Raw genomic sequence first — 12071 nt, 5'->3', positions numbered from 1 at the left:
TCTCAAAAAAGCCTAGTATCTAGTCAGATAAGTTAATTTAAACTCCTCTGTTGAAATACAAGGATTCAGACTGAGAAAAATTATTTTTTTAAGATTATTTTATTTTTGGGGGTGCCTGGGTGGCTCAGTCGGTTAAGCATCCAACTTCAGCTCAGGTCATGATCTCGAGGTCCATGGGTTTGAGCCCCTCGTTGGGCTCTGTGCAGACAGCTTGGAGCCTGGAGCCTGCTTCTGATTCTGTCTCCCTCTCTCTGCCCCTCACCTGCTTGTGCTCTCTCTCTCTCTCTTAAAACTAAATAAACATTAAAAAATTTTTTTAAAAGATTGTTTTATTTTTGAAAGAGAGCACACGGGAGGGACAGAAAGAGAGGGAGGAAGGGAGGGATGGAGGAAGAGAGAGGGAGAATGGGGGGGGGGGGGAGGGGGAGGGGGAGGGGGAGGGGGAGGGGGAGGGGGAGGGGGAGGGGGAGGGGGAGGGGGAGGGGGAGGGGGAGGGAGAGGGAGAGAAATATTCCAAGCAGGCTTTGCACTGTTAGGGCGGGGACTGATATGGGGCTCGAACTCACAAACCGTGAGATCATGACCTGAGCCAAAATCAAGAGTCAGACACTTAACCGAGTAACCCACCCAGGTGTCCCTAAAATAATTTTTGTAGGGGCACCGGGGTGGCTCAGTCGGTTAAGCATCTGACTTCGGCTCAGGTCACCATCTCACCATTCGTGGGTTGGGACCCCACATTGGGCTCCTCGCTGACAGCTCAGAGCCTGGAGCCTGCTTCAGATTCTGTGTCTCCCTCTCTCTCTCAAAAATAAAATCAATGGGGCGCCTGGGTGGCTCAGTCGGTTAAGCGGCCGACTTCAGCTCAGGTCACGATCTCGCGGTCCGTGAGTTCGAGCCCCGCATCGGGCTCTGGGCTGACGGCTCAGAGCCTGGAGCCTGCTTCCGATTCTGTGTCTCCCTCTCTCTCTGCCCCTCCCCCATTCATGCTCTGTCTCTCTCTGTCTCAAAAATAAATAAAACGTAAAAAAAAAAATTAAAAAAAAAATAAAATCAACATTAAAAAAAGTCTTAATTATTTTATACCTCTAACAAGTAAAACCCCAAGTTACAACAAAACCAAACCAGACACGGTGAATAAGAGCATCTCTATCCGTTCAAATTACAAAAAGAAAGTATCAAACAATTACAATGGGAAACTGTAACATACATTTTTTAACCTACAAATGATCAAGAAGATTAAAAAAAGAAAAGAGCAGACTGAAACAGTAACATTTTATATAGCAAAATTCATGGAAAATATGCAAGTGGGCCTTAAAGAATCTCTCAGTTAACTTCCAAAACAGTGAAAAGACACCACCTTTTGACAATTCAATAAAACTAAAAATTATGGTGAATATTAAAAAGAGAGAGAGAGAAGGACTTCCAGACTCCTAGAATGGTGGAGTCAGAGCTCCATGGATCCCCTCTCCACTTCCAAGATTTGGAGGGCACTGGGGAGAGAGAGAGTCTCTGAAAATTATCCTAAAGACATGCAGCAAACAGTGGAAAATTTGTTTTTTGAAAAAGTGTACTGAATCTCACTAAGAACAGTGAGAGTCTAGAATCTGAGGCATGATCTGCTCCCATCACCACCCTACCACACACACAGCTTCTTGTGATGGAAATTCCCCTCTGGGTGGGTGTGGCTGAGAAGATAAGGCTCCCTCTCCCCTCAGCTCCTAGTCTGAAGCTATCATTTTACCCTAGAAGAACCAGTCTCCAGTGACTCTCATCCTACTTACAGCTGGTAGCTCTCACTCATAGAATCCCACCCTAACAACAGGCCAAGGGTCCTGAGGCCATTATCATCCCTACCCCATCTTGCTAGTAGAATGGAAGTTCCATGAGAGGAGGAAATGGGTTGAGAAAACCAGGGGGCTACTATACCCTTTCTTCCTCCCAGCACACTGCTGGAGTACCTGTGTCTCTTCAGAAGCAGAGTGCTATCCCCATCCCCAGTTCCAGAGCAGTAATGTAGAGATTCTCAGAAAGGCACATGGGTATGGAACATCTTCAGAACAAAGAGCTCAACAGCTTTGCCTGAGAGGACTGACTATGTGGAGAAGCTTAAGGACACTGTCAAAAACACCCTGGGGGAGGGGCACCTGGGTGGCTTAGTTGGTTAAGCGTCCAACTTCGGCTCAGGTCATGATCTCACTGCTCACGAGTTCGAGCCCCGCGTCGGGCTCTGTGCTGACAGCTCGGAGCCTGGAGCCTGCTTCAGACTCTGTGTCTCCCTCTCTCTCTCTGTCCCTCTACCTCTCTCTCGCTCTCAAAAATAAATAAACATTAAAAATAGTCAATCAATCAATCAATCAATCACTCTGGTGGCGAGCAATTAAGACAGGACTGGTAGCTCCAAGGTACTAATAGAAACAAGTAAAACCAGCCTGAAAATTAACAGAGAGAATGAGAGAAAGACAAGAAATAAGGGCCCTCCTAGGATCACATTCATCCCTGGGGATATAGAAGGCTATGTACATGAACTAGGTTGCACCCACTCAGGAAAAATCCAAGTGGGACTCGAGGCCGATGTAAAAGCATTCCCTAAAGCCACACACAGATCCATCAGCCAATAAGGCTCATAAGGCTTTAGTACAACCTATGACCAAAAACTGGCTGAAAAGTAAGTTACTGTGACCCAGAGGCAACTCCTACGAATCTAGACTTGAAAATAAAATCACACTCATACGTGATGGTCTGAAAGATTGCATGCATGCTTAAGGCTGCACATGTTCAAGAACAACCGACAGAGAGAACCTCAGATCTCCTTAGAAAATAATCTCTAAATCACATATATATTAAGTGATAAAGGGTGAATATGTAACTAGCTAAAGGGGCTTAATTTAAACACAATCTTTGACTAATAAGTGGTTTATGTTGATCCACAGGCAACCCTAAGAAGTCAGGCCTTTTTTTTTTCCCCAGGACATTTGAGCAGGGCCACCTGAAGTTACACACTGTTGGGTAAACAGACATAAGAAAATTAGTCCAGCCAAGTCATTAAACAAATAAATGACAAAACAAACAACATGACCCATAAGAAGGAAGGATCATTCTCCAGAGTGACTATATTATCTAAAATGTCCATTTCAACAAAAAATTACAAGACGTGCAAAGAAACAGGTCAGTGTGACCTACACACAAGAATAAAAGTAGACATTAGAAACTGTCTTTGAGGAGGGACCCAGATGTTAGACTTGGAAGACAAAGACTTCAATCAAATGGAAATACTTGAGTTTAAAAAATTCATTAAAGAGGTTCAACAGTAGATTTGAGTTGGCAGTCAGAAAACAATCAACAGACTTAAAAACAGATCAATAAATGGGGCGCCTGGGTGGCTCAGTCGGTTAAGTGGCCGACTTTGGCTCAGGTCATGATCTCGCGGTCAGTGAGTTCGAGCCCCGCGTCAGGCTCTATGCTGACAGCTCAGAGCCTGGATCCTGCTTCGGATTCTGTGTCTCCCTCTCCCTCTGCCCCTCCCCCATTCGCGTTCTGTCTCTCGCTGCCTTTCAAAAATGAATAAATATTAAAAAAAAAAAAATTTTTTTTTAAAAAACAGATCAATAAAGGTGTGCCTGGCTGGCTGAGGGGAGAGCATGTGACTCTTGACCTTGGAGTCATGAGTTCGAGCCCCATACTGGGTGTACAAATTACTTAAAAATAAATAAACTTAAAAAAAAAAATAGATCAATAAAGATTATACAATCTGAAGAAGGGACTTCTTTAGATTATACTACCTGAAGTACAATTTCCAAAAAATGTGGGACACCATTAAGTACACCAGCATATGAAAGAAAGGGACAGAAACTGAATCTAAAGAAATAATGGCTGAAAATTTCCCAAATCTGGTTAAAACCAATAATCTACAATTCTAAAAATCTTGATAAACACTAAGAGATCCACGCTCAAATTGGTCAAAGCCAAAAGACACAAACAAACAAAGATATCTTGAAAGCAACAAGAGAAAAATGGTTCATCACAAGCAAGGAAAACTACAATACAATTAACACCTGAAGTCTCAAAGGAAACAATGGAGGGCAGAAGGCAGCAGGATAAGATATTCAAAAAGCTTAAAGAACAAAACTATCAACCAGGAGTCCAATATCCAGGAAAGCTATATTGCATCAATAAAGATGCAATAAGGACATTCCCAAACAAACAAAAACAGATATTTTGTTGCTCCAATCCTGACTAACAAGAAATACTAAAGTTCTTTAGGCTAAAATCAAGTGACACTACACAATAATTACAACACACACACACACACACACACACACACACACACACACACACAGTCTAAGAGCTCCAATTTTACCTCAATAGAGCTGAAATCTTTAAAAAAATAAATCTAACAGGCCAATTAATAAACACACATAAAAGGCTCTAACAAAGGTAATTATACAGAAAAAGATAAAAGTATGATTAAATATTTCTCATTCTTCTCTTAATTCAAAAGGCAAAAGCATAAAACAATGCTCATAAATTGTATTGTTGGGCCTATAACAGAGAAATGTAATATATTTCACAATGACAACACAATTAAAGAGGGTGAGAATAAAGATATATTGGAGTAAGAAAGTAACACCAGATGGTAACTTGAACCCACATGAAGAAATGAAGAGAAACACAAATGGCAAAGATATCTAGCAACACACACACACTATACAAATATATCTGTGGTCTTCTTCTCTTAGCTTTAAAAGATAAGGGGAGGCCTCAGTGGCTCACATGATTAAGTGTCCAACTCTAGACTACAGCTCAGGTCATGATCTCATGGTTCATGGGTTCAAGACCCGTGTCAGGCTCTGCACTGTCAGAGCCTGCTTGCAATTCTGTCTTCCTCTCTCTCTCTGACTCCCACCCACTCTCTCTCTCTCAAAATAAATAAACTTTTTTTTTTAATGTGTATTTAAAAAAAGACTATATAGAGCAATCATCATGTTTTAATTTGAGAAAGAGACTCAGAGCACACAAGCAGGGGAGGGGCAGGGGCAGGAAGAAGGGAGAAATTGAGAGAGGGGGAGGGAGAGAATGAATATGAATATGAATATGAATATGAATATGAATATGAATATGAATATCCCAAGCAAGCTCCACACTCAGCATGGAACCCGAAGGGGGACTCGATCCCACAATCCTGGGATTATGACCTGGGCTGAAATCAAGAGTCAGACACTCAACTGACCAAGCCACCCAGGTGCCCTAACAGAGCAATAATTTTAACAATATATTATTGTTTGTAGTTTATACAAACATAATAGGACATATAGGAATGAATTTTCTATATCTTACTGGAGTTAACTAGATTCTGATAAGATAAATATTGCAAACCCTAGAGCAACCACTAAGAAAATAACCCCAAAAAATATAATTTAAAAATCATGAAAGGAATGAAAAAGGTACACTTTTAGAAAATACCCACTTAAGGTAAAAGAAGGTACTATAAAAGAAAAAGAGAGGACCAAAGCAGTCATAAGACAATGCAAATAAAAAGTAAAATGGCAGGCATAAAACCAACCATATTAATGATAGCATTGGATGTGAATGTATTCCAATCAAAAGGCAGAGATTAATAGACCAGATTAAAAAAAAGAAAGTTCCATACACTGTCTGCAAGAGGAATACTTTAGATTTGATAGTACAAGTAAGTTAAAAAGATTAAAAAAAAAAAAAAAAAAAGACATAGTACGTAAAGAGCAAGCATAAGATGGCTGGAGTAGCTATCATCATATTGGACAAAAACAAAAAACAAAAAGAAAAAAATAGACTCTTGAAACAAAACATTACTAAAGATAAAGAGGAATATTTTTTTTTCAACGTTTTTTATTTATTTTTGGGACAGAGAGAGACAGAGCATGAACGGGGGAGGGGCAGAGAGAGAGGGAGACACAAAATCGGAAACAGGCTCCAGGCTCCGAGCCATCAGCCCAGAGCCTGACGCGGGGCTCGAACTCACGGACCGCGAGATCGTGACCTGGCTGAAGTCGGACGCTTAACCGACTGCGCCACCCAGGCGCCCCAAAGAGGAATATTTTATAACGATAACAGTCAATCCATCAGGAAGGTACAATTATAAGCGTAAATGTGTGTATATACATATACATATACAGAGAGAGAGGGAGAACAAGAGAGCCCCCAGACACATGAATCAAAATAGAAAAAAGTAATTTGATTATTTTATTTTTTTAAATGACCTGGGCTGAAACCAAGAGTCAGATGCTCAACCAACTGAGCCATACTAGCACCCTAATATTTTGATAATTTTTAAATATTAGCTATTAGATTAAGAAGAAAATATGCAAAATAACTGAGGATTATTGAAAAATTGTTCCCAAACAAAATCATATCTAAATAAAATGTCAAGTATGTGAATAAAGCTATACTCAAGAGGCAAATTCATAGCCTAAAAAGTTTTCCCTGTTTTAGAAAAGTAATATTTTAACCGAACTATTTATTTATTTTTTTAGTATGACAGAACATTTAATTACATCAGTTTCCCATCAATACACTAGTCATTTAATGACAATTACATTGGCCATTTCCACTGGTTGGCAGGAGGCTCTTCCACTAAAGGCTCCCATGGTTTTCATTATATCATTTTTCCTGCCAGACTTAATTCATTTTCAGCTTGAAGAGTCACCTCTTCCAGTTGCCCACCCTGAAGTTGGTCTAACTGCTTAACATCTGATTCCACTGTAACCATACACATACAAACACATTTGTAATCTGTTCTGTATATTTCCTATATGCTGCATTTTTAGGAATCTGCTCAAGAATGTCAAGAATCTTTGTGTCCAATATTCTTAACCTCTCGTGTGGACTCTCACATACAGCCAATCCCACAAGGCCAGGGGTCTTCTTCAGCAAATCTGCCATGACAGTGCCAGTAGGCTCGGGACACACAGTCCTTTGAACCTAATTTTTTAAATTAAAGAAACAGGCCTCATATCAAAAGGATTCTGGAGCCAAATTCCAACCCCACCTAAGAAGTAGCTGAAAGCATCACTCCAAATATAACTTGAACAAGCCACTTAAACTACAAAAATTCAGCTCTTCTTGTAACTGAAAGATGTGCTGTTGTGAGGCAACCAAGTAGCGTGAAATCCAAGGGAAGACATATTCTCCCCCCAACTTCCTAAGAACCACAAAATGTTCAGACTCTCCACCACGGATACAGCAAGAAAGGGAAGACATGGAGAAAGACATGCACGTAAGAAGAAATCAGCTAAAATTTTAATACATTGTTGTTAAAGGCTGATTGAGGGCTAATATGATACTGCAGAACCACTAGAACCACTGATAAAAGAGTTCTCACTCACTCACAGACTCACTACATGAACTTTTATGAGGGGTTCACGGGGAAGACTGATACCAAGGAGACAAAACCACCAGAAAAAATCTCCCTTGAGGTTCAGGCATGAAGAAGAGGATCAGACTCTACTGATGGTAAGATATGAAATCCTACCTCTCACCCAAACACTCCTTTCAAAAGCATTTGGGGGACTAGAGCAAGCCCTGTCACATCCAAGACATGGGTAAGGCCCACCATGACTAGGAATACAAAGGAAAAACTCTTTACACCTAGGCAGGGGGCAGGAAAAATTCTCAAACCCAAATTCCCAACCCTGTTAGTAATAAAATTAAGAGGTCTTCTAGTGCTGGGGGTAGAAGCAGAATGTTCTCTTCCTCACAAGTCTTTCCAAAGACACAAATATAAGTCTGCCACGGTGAGGAGGAAAGGAATGGTGAAACTGTGAGGCCCAGACATACAGGGCCTACCAAAGAGAGAGGGTGGACCAAAACCACAGAGAAATCCCAAGCCCAAAACATCAAATAACAAACAAAGGCAATCTAACACTAAGGGAGAAACAAAAGGATACCAGGAAGAAACTTAGCGTGTCTGACTCAATATTGTTTCTATTTCCCTTGCTGCCATGACCTAAAACAGAAACTTCTGCTTAGCCCTGCACATAGGCATGTTACAGCTAAGATTTGAAAAAAAACTGCTTTTTAAAATCCAAAATCTACCTCACCCGAGGAGACAGAGGAAATAAGGAAGTACATAAATGACTATGCTGTGTTTAAGATTTACAGGAACAACATGACCAGATTCCTATACACAACAACAAACTGACCAAGAACAATGAAGTTCCTTGACCTTCCTTGATGTCTACAGGTATCAGTCGCCTTTTGACTCCAACTCCCTCCCACTTTCCCCCTCTTCTTAACATAAAAGCAGCTCAAATCTCTAGCTGAGGAACTGGCTCTTTGGGACAATAGTCTGCCATCTCTTTGGTCTGCTGGCGTTCAGAATCAAGTCTCTTTCTCTACATCCACATCTTGCCTCTTGACTCACTGGCCTGTCACACAGCAAGCAGAACAAACTTGGGACTTAAAAGTGTGGTAAAGTGAAAAGCAGGAAGAGAAACCACCCTCTGTGGCACTGGTGAACAGATACAGCTAAACGCTGGGGTGGAACACAAACACTGTGAAAGCAAAGAACCTAATACTCCAGGGCTCCTGGGTGGCTCAGTCAGTTAAGCGTCTGATTCTTGATTTCACCTCAGGTCATGCTCTCGCAGTTCATGAGTTCGAGTCCCTTAGGGTGAGCTTCGGGTGAGCCCCGCTTTGGGTGAACCCCGCTTCTCTCTCTCCCTCTCTCCCCTCCAAAAACAACCCCTAATACTCCGGCCTTCAACCTAAACTTATAGTATCATTAGAAGACGACCAAGGGGCAAGGCCACCCCAATGGGCTCAGAGGACAGAGCATCAAGCCACACAGAATTATTCTCAATCTTAGAACCTAAAAACTGTCCTGTTGAGCTACAAACCTGCTTTGCTTTAGTCCAGTAACCCCTTTTTGCCTTCTAACTTCTCTCTTTTAAAATGGGACTATCTATACTACACCTATCCTACCATTGTATCTTAGAAGCAGACACCTTTCCTATATTTCACAGGGTCACAGATGGAAAGGAATTTTGCCTCAGGATTGACCATACCCAGAATTTCACCCACATCTGATTTACATGATTCAGAATGAGATTTGGAACAATCTCATTGAGATTATTAATACTTAGATAAAATTCTGAATTTAAGAGCTGATGCTAGAATCAATTAAGACTTTGAGAGATGATAGGATGAAATAAAAGTATTTTGCATGTGGTAAGAACATGAAGGGGGGGAGAGTACTATGTGTTGAACTGTGTCCCTGAAAAAAGGTATGTGAAGTCCTAATAACCCCAGTAACTCAGAATGTGACCTTATTTGGAAAAAGGGTCACTGCAGATATAATTAGTTAAGATGAGGTCACACTGGGGTAGGACAGGCCTCTAACTGAATATGACTGGTCCTTATAAGAAGATGGCCACTTGAGGACACAGAGGCAATGGAAGAACAGTGGGGTCAAAAAGCAGAGACTGGGGTGATAAATCCATAATCCAACGAATGCCAAGGATTTCCTGTCACCACAACAGGCTGGAAGAGAGGCACAGAACTGATGCTCCCTCACAATTCTCAGGAGGAACCAATGCCAATAACTTAATTTCAGACTTCTAGCTTCCATAACTGTGAGAGAATGAATTTCTGTTGTTTTAAGCCACCCAGTTTGTGGTACTTTCTTAAGGCAGCCCTAGGAAACCAATACAGAGGCTGTATGAAAAACTGGCTAGGAGTTGTTATGTTTTGGAGTTGGGTGATGAACTGGGAGGGATGGGAAGTAGTTTCATTCTATTATTATTTTCTACATGTGACAATTTCCAAACCAAATACTTATATTGTTATAATATGTAGAATAAAAACGAAAACTTCACGTAAGCATAATTTAAAAAGTTAGAAAACATTAGAGTAATAAAATTAGACATAAAGCCTAAAACTGTTCTTTATTATTAGGCACAAAACAGATCCATCAAGAGCTTAGATAAAGGTAAAAACCCCAATGAAATGTTTATGTGAAGAAAACCCAGAAGAAATGAGGTGACACAAAAAGTATTCAACACATTCAAAAAAGTAAATTAATTTGTAAAGAAAGCATAAAAACTATTTTATACTGTTATAAAGATCTATATGCCCCCAGTATCACACAGCACACCGATTTAGTAGCCTACTTTCAAACCAGACTTTTTGCAGCTAAGATATATTACTTTGTTACCTCATCCTTGTGGAGGAGAGGAGGTAGATACAAAAGGTACCTGGCTTATCCCCTAAAAAAAAAAAAAAAAGGTCACATGCTGTGTTAACTGGGGATTTGGGTAGTCACAATTTCAAAGCAGGCCAATGCTTTGAACTTCCAAAGGGAAAAACAAATCAGACCCATCATGGATTTAAAAAAATGGCAAACTGTATTCTACAACTTTGTACCTAGAGAAAAATCCCCCCCAGCAATAGTAACCTGATGACAATCAGAACTTGTTGCTAGGCACTCTACTTCTCTTTGACACTATTTCATGGTTTCCTATTACCTGGCGCTGCTGACATTACTGTTGGGTGATGAAATCTCATTATTCTAATTTCAGACCCAAATGTATCCTTATCATTTTCTTCTTAGATGTCTTGTTTTTTCCTGTATCTGGCACCTCTGATCATCTTATTACTCCTTGTAATTATAAATATGTACATGATATTTATATGATCCTGTAAAATAAAACTTCAAGTTTTCCTTCTCTTAAAATACTACTATAAGCTATGGGCCTCCCAACTTACATGACCTCCCCATTTCCATCCTCTCTCTTTCAACCTGTATATTCTACTGTCACCTTGCCATTTCCCTTTCTAACAAGTTAATAAATTTTGACTTGCACTGAATATAACTTGGTCTAATAAAAATATTTCTGACAGAACAGAAGCCTGATCCAGCAGTAGGGAAGATAACCATGAAAAAGCCTCCATGCTGCAGGATGAATGAAGGCAGAGACCAGTCTGCTATAGTACGATACAATACAATATGATGTGATACGATACAATATAATATCAATTTTTCCATAGCTGTGGAAAAAATACTGTCAACATATCCAGATATGCAATTCAACCATTCTTTTCTTCATGAAAAAAGAATGGACCATGTGTGTACTCTTGCACAAAAGACATTCACTTCTGACGATCCTTACATATTTTAATTTCAACGTTTTGGTTTTTAGTTTCCCTCTTAACAGTCTTTGACAATGAGCAAAGTCATTTTCATCCTCCATGTAACTTTGAAAACTGCAAGAGAAGTTGTATCACTTTGCCTTATAGGTCTCACTTACAACATGCAGAAAATAATTAGATTTTAACCACCTATGGACAAAGAGCCAGAGTAAGGGTTACTCTGTCCATTTTATGGAGCTTGCTGAATGATTTTGTAAATGTGATGTGTAACTTCCTTAGTCCCAGGTAGCTGCTCTGTGCTCAAGTGTAGAGATTAGTATAAAACAAGAGTAACACTGTTAATTGGTGCATACTCTATACAGCTGACCCTTGAACAACAAGGGGATTAGAAGCATCGATGATTCCCCATGCAGGTGCAGGTATAACTTCTGACTCCCCAAAAACTTAACTACTAATAGCCTACTGTTGACCAGAAGTCTTACCAATAACATAAAGAGCAGATTAACACATATTTTGCATGGCATATGTATTATATACTGTATGCCAGATGAAAAGTGTTATTTAAAAAAATCATAAGAAGGGGGGCCTGGGTGGCTCAGCAGGTTAAGCATCTAACTTCGGCTCAGGTTGTGATCTCATGGCTCGTGAGTTCAAGCCCTGCATCAGGCTCTGTGCTGACAGCTTAGCCTGGAGCCTGCTTTGGATTCTGTGTCTTCCTCTCTCTCTCTCTCTTCCCCTTCCACACTTGTGCTCTCTCAAAATATGAATAAACATTAAAAAAAAACTTTTTTCAAAAACTCACAAGAGAAAATACATTTAGGTGCTGTACCGTATCATGCTGATTGGACGAAGTCTGCATGTAAGTGGGCCTGCAGAGTTCACACCTGTGTTATTCAAGGATCGGCTCTAACCCTATATACCTTAATTACTTTGCAAAGATCCCATTT

General features: G+C 40.3%; 1 protein-coding gene and 1 pseudogene across 13 annotated transcripts in view; both read right to left on the bottom strand.

The window, feature by feature from the left end:
- MLLT10 (MLLT10 histone lysine methyltransferase DOT1L cofactor) overlaps positions 1-12071 on the bottom strand; it is a 234980-nt gene that overhangs the window by 126209 nt on the left and 96700 nt on the right. The gene's annotated exons all lie outside the window — the stretch shown is intronic.
- LOC122223946 lies at positions 6375-8614 on the bottom strand (annotated as a pseudogene).

Source organism: Panthera leo, chromosome B4 (genome assembly GCF_018350215.1).
Source record: "Panthera leo isolate Ple1 chromosome B4, P.leo_Ple1_pat1.1, whole genome shotgun sequence".
Classification (NCBI taxonomy): domain Eukaryota; kingdom Metazoa; phylum Chordata; class Mammalia; order Carnivora; family Felidae; genus Panthera; species Panthera leo.
This window is presented reverse-complemented; position numbering and strand designations above follow the sequence as displayed.